The sequence below is a fragment of the Urtica dioica genome, chromosome 1, assembly GCF_054948205.1.
Source record: "Urtica dioica subsp. dioica isolate 48M chromosome 1, U.dioica_male_clone48M_v1_H2, whole genome shotgun sequence".
In the NCBI taxonomy this organism is placed as follows: domain Eukaryota; kingdom Viridiplantae; phylum Streptophyta; class Magnoliopsida; order Rosales; family Urticaceae; genus Urtica; species Urtica dioica.
Genome location: NC_142756.1, coordinates 8,765,575 through 8,771,725, shown reverse-complemented (window position 1 = coordinate 8,771,725; position 6,151 = coordinate 8,765,575).

Genomic DNA, 6,151 nt, shown 5'->3' with positions numbered 1-6,151 from the left:
GCTTATTAGTCAAAGGTATTTTGAGAATTTAGGCTTGTCTGCTAGCACTATATTTTCCCTATAAATACTATATGCACCAATAGTTGTTGTATAGCACAAGAGATATTGTAAGCACCTTTTCTCCCGGATTTGAGTATTAGTGAGAATCTACAGTGGTATGCGTAGACGTAGCTTTCACATTAAAAGTGAACAACTATAAATATGTATGTCTTTGTTCTTCATATTTGTGTGATTCGTTTTCTGGTTATAGATAGGATTTGTGGCTCTAATACTAACATAGTTATAGCTAGTCAGCTTCATTTGATGAGCCAATAATCAAGGTTATTCATGTTGGGGTTATGAGTTCTTATAGATGTGGAATTCGTGACCAAGATTGGTAAAATGCAATATATATCACCTCGAGATTTGTTATTTGATAGTGTTAGGCCTAGTATTGTGACATGTTAGCTACATCTCACTGAAAGTGCTTGTATTTATTTACAAATAATAAATTAGTTAAAGGAAATAATAATTACAGGGTAAATGTTAATCGACCCATGTATTAAAATAGTAGGGCATAAAATAGAAAATTAGAATATATGAACTGAGAGATTTGTCAATATTCCAAGTTGATGATGTGATGTTGTTGGCTAAAATAAATACAACACTCAAGTTGTAGTGTTCAAACTCAAGCAAAAAAGAATAAAAATAACAATTTGAATCCTCCAAAGTCACATGGAAGATGAAATGAATTGGAATAAGCCAAAATTAACAAGGAAAATACATTATAGAGTTTTTAAAGCCAAATTACAAACAACGACATTAAATAAAGCTTTTTTTTTTATAAATCTTTTGACTATATATATATATATATATATATTATATTATTAATATTTATCAAAAGCTGAAAAGTCAAAAGTATAAAAAAAAACTTTTTTTTTAGGATTCATTGGGAAAATAACCAATTTAAATGTTTGATATTGCTAAATAGCAAACGTTTGTTAAATCTTAGGTAAATAGTCACTTTCATATATTTACAAACGTAAATCTTAAGTAAATAGTCACTGTCATATATTAAGTCACGTCATCATTTATGGCTATTTACCTAAGATTTATCAAACGTTGGCTATTTAGCAATATCAAACGTTTAAATTAGCTATTTTTCTAATTTTTTGTTTTTTTAAGTCAGTGTTTTCCAATCCAAATCTTAAAAACGCTACTAAAAATGAAGCTCCGACTGAGTGATTCCGAGGCCAAAACATTGAATTGCAATTCGAACAGTGAGATGTTTAGTAGGAACCTGTAAATCCTCCAAGTCCTCTAATTGACCGCCCAAAGAATTGAGAATGAAGCCGAAGCTAAAATGGAGAAGACTGTCCCCGAAATCATGCACGCCAAAACAACTTTGTGTTCATTGCCTTCCATGTCTCGCCTCTGCAACCACATGCATCTACAAAACGCCCTAAATTGAGCTAAACAAACCCCGATTCCTCACCTGCTAAACATCTTTGTTTTGGATAAAAATTAGATATTGAATTCGAAAATAAATGGAGGTAATAAGTCATTTTACTCTAATTGAAATCAAATAATATTGAATATGATACGTTATTATGAGACTATTGTTATTGTGATTGTAAATTGTGAATTGTAATTGTTCGATATGAATTAAAGTGACTTGAAATCAAATAAAATTGAATACTACGTTATTATTGTGATTGTAAATTGGGAATTGTCATTGTTCGATATGAATCGAAATCAAATAAAATTGAATACGATACGTTATTATGAGACTATTACTATTGTAATTATAAACTGTGAATTGTGATTGCTCGATATGAATTGAATTAAATAAAATTGAATACGATATGCTATTATAAGACTATTGTTATTGTGATTATTCGATATAAATTGAATTGAAATCAAATAAGTCATTTATCGTAAATTGTGATTGTTCGATATGATCCAATGACATTCTTAGTATGAGAACACCACTAGACATACTAGTTAAATTAGTTATTGAAACAACTAATTCGATAGATTATTATTGCTCTCATGAAGTCAATTGGTATACTATTGACTATACATACATGAATTGATATTGATACGAATATACCTTATTTTCAACCTCAATCATTGTTGGTGATTATAGCACCTTAATAACCATATTAGTTGCGAAATTAATTAATTACACTAATAAGAGCTAATTAATATTATGGTTATCTAATAAGATCTAGATTTAGTTATTAATTATTCATGAAAGCAATATCAAGCAACCAACAAGCATAGTTTAAAGATCATAGAGACTCACATAATTTGGCTAAGCTACAGAATCTTCAAGCTTTCACTGCTCCGTCTTCAGTCTTACATAGACTATCTTCTAGCTTTAGCTCTTCAACGATCTGAACTCGACAATGATGACACCGTAGTCTTCCGAGACGTAATCTCCGAGGCGAACAAGAAAGATATGAGTGGACACAATCTTTATCGCACTATGATCTAGAACGAGGTGTTTAGATCTCACCGTGTTTATGGGATTCGAATCACGGAGTTCCAAAAAGGGAGAGAAGAGAGAATTTCCGTCCAACACCAAGTGTGATGGGCGAAATTTTGCTCATGCAATTCTCTATTTTTGCTTTCTCTTAGACCCCTATTTATAGTGGTTAAATGAGATATTCTAAGAAGATCCTAGAGATATTTAATTCTCCTTTATTCTTTCATATTTTGTAGTTAAACATGAACCATTGGATCTTGACTACAAATCGTACCTTTTTCCAATCCATCAGATCATAATCTAGGATATTTATTTCCCAAAGTAGGCGCCCATTATTGCTGGTACTGGGCCTAGGAATTTTGAATTTTACATTGTCCATAAGGCCCAACTTAATATTCAATTAATTATTTACTTGATCCAACAATAAATAATTAATTCCACAATAAATATTTAATTCGGCAAATAGATAAATTTATGAAGGAATGCTGCTAAACAATTTACAGCTGTGAGATTGTAATAATAATATTCATTATTACCAGAGAGTTCTTATCCGTCTTTATCAGAGCCGAATCGGGGACTATGGACCTAGTATAAGAAGCTTAGCAAATCCGATGAAAAGACAAAAAAAGTCATTTCTCTTTTTCACATCGATTTGTCTAGAATTATATTTACTCATCGTGACGAGTGTCCACTGATATAGTCAGTTCATGATCAAGATCCTCCAGGTTCAACCCGTGTCGAGAAAAGTCAATTATTCCGTTATACTTTTCTTGACACTTATAAGCCCTGAGCATTGTTGCTTCACCAGAGAAAGATTCTTCCAAACGTTCATACTTCGGAAGTGTGCGCAATCTATCGGTTCTGGAATCAACCCTTAGGTGAGAGAACATTTACCTTCTTTCAGGAAGGCTGGATTCCATAGCTGTAAATCACTTCCCACTCGAACCATGTTCCGAAACTCCAAAGACATAAGCTGTGATTAGCATGATAATGGCCTTTTAGCGAATGAGTCAACGAGCGCGGTAACATCATCTAGTGTACATGATCACTTCAGGATTTAGACCAAGTCTCACTCTAACAATTATTAGCGACCTCGGTTAGTGTGTGGTAATGGTCCTTAAACGACACATCTAAAACCAAGACCTGCCTGTCCGGGTCGTACGCTTACCACAACTATAGAATGCTCCCACTAAGTGATCAACATTCACTTGTGTTCTACATATATGATTTCAAATTCAGCTACCCAAGCATGTATCAATCATCGACCAGTTTTAGTTCACCGCCCAAGCTCAGATGCCGAACACGTGACTCAGTTTGATATGGAGACTATGGGTTGATGAATGTTTGATAACTCTTAATGTATAAGAAATAACGCTTTCGATTCGAATAAATAAATGACAAAACTTTATTTTATTAATAATTTCAACGAGAATTTACATAAGCATCTTCTCGTGGGCAAGAATTCCTAATAATCATATCGAAATTGATTGAAATTATAAATTGTTCTACGACAATATAAATATCAATATATGACATAACAATTCGATTTATTCCATCATATTTTCTTATATCAGTTTTATGTTTATAGTTATAAATTTATAATTTATGTTTCGTTTATGTTTGGCTTATAGTTATAATTTTTTTTTAATCCTTTTCCTTTATACTTATAAATTTAGATCACTTTTATGTATATTAATAATTGGGTCCATTATTTATAGCCATATTTACACTTTGAGATTATTATTTAGTCAACTTATAGCAAATATTTATTAAATAACCACGTTCACTTATTTACATATGTAAATTGACTAAAATATCTCATTCTATTTCCTGCCCATTGTCATTATACATGGGGTATTTTAATCATATTTACAGGTGTAAATACGTGGGCATGACTATTTACTAAAGATTGGCTAAATAGCAATCTAAAAGTGTAAATATGGTTAATTTGCTAATTATTTGTTAATAATTTTACATATATAATATTAATTGTGTTTAACTGGGTTGTAATCGTGCTATTACTCGTAATCGTATTAATTGAGTCATATTCGTGCGGGTCGTAATCGTGTTTCGTGTCGATCATTTAATAATCGTGTTACCGTAATCCAGTCGTTTTGACCCATTATTTAATTATATTAGCGTGTTCGACCCAATTAAGAACCGACTCGTTTATTGAGATATAAATCCATTTTAAATCGTGTCGTAACCGTTTCATGTCCGGATCAAATTGCCATTCCTAGATAACATGGTGTCCGCATAGGTATTCCATTTTCAGATCATTCGATCTATACCCATGGGTTTAATAACAATTAGAGATATCCTCTCTTCTCTGCGCTAGCAATATTCCTAATCCAAGTTGAACTTAAAAATTCCTTTAGATGAAAAAAATTATCATATTAAAATTATTTCTTTTTCGTCTTATAAAGTTAAAAATGTCAAAGACTTCACATGCAATTGCAGAGCCCAAGTATTCTACACTCAACTCCATAAGAAGAACTACATGGAGATGATAGCTGTCCCAAAGATTCTCAGTGGCCGAATTCCTTCATTAATTTATTAACAAATAAAAGCACCAATGATTGAAAAATAGGAAGGACTATGCACCAATCATTGATAAATTATAAGAATTATGAGCACCAATGATTCAAGGGATTATTCATATTCTATGACTTGTACCAAGATTTTAGATCAAAATCTACTAAACCCAAATAAATCCTAAACTATGACTACCTATTTTCACTAAATACAAAAATACCCTTACTTTTAATAACATTTGATTTTCTTTCTTATTTTATTTGACTTTCTTTTCGTTTTGGGTTCAGCTCTCTTCCACTCTCTCTTTTCGTTTTTCAGTTCGTCATCTTTGTTTGGGTTCATCTTTGTTTTTTCAATTTTTCTTTTTAGTTTAGGGTTAGAGATTTCATGAAAAAAATTTGATCCTATTCAAAGTGTTTAAGTCGTTGAATTTCTGTGGTTTTTGAAGTTAAAAAATAAAGAAAAAACGATTCTCGGGATTTTGGAAAATTTTGAAAAGTTTCTGAAAATTTCTGGGTTTTCGTTGAAGATTTATTGACATTGATATCAATAAATATGCATTTTTATTGACATTAATGTAAATACATCTTCAACGTTTCTGGGTTTTCGTTGAAGATTTATTGATATTGATGTAAATAAATATGCATTTTTATTGGCATTAATGTCAATAAATCTTCAACGATTCTGGAAAATTCATTTGAAGATTTATTGACATTGATGTCAATAAATATGCATTAAGAAGAACATGTATGCTCAGAATCAAACCTATATTAAGAAGAATCAAACATTTATTGACATGTATGCTCATAATCAAATCTTCAACGAAAACCCAGAAACGTTGAAGATTTATTGACATTAATGTCAATAAAAATGCATATTTATTGACATCAATGTAAATAAATCTTCAACGATTCTGGAAAATTCCTTTGAAGATTAATCTTCAATGATTCTGGAAAATTCATTTGAAGATTTATTAACGTTGATGTCAATAAAAATGTTCATTGACATCAACGTCAATAAATCTTCAACGAAAACTCAGAAATTTTCAGAAACTTTTCAAAACGATCAAGAATCCCGAGAATCGTTTTTCTTTGTTTTTTAACTTTAAAAACCACAAAAATTCTACGCGGAATCCATGGCGGGCTG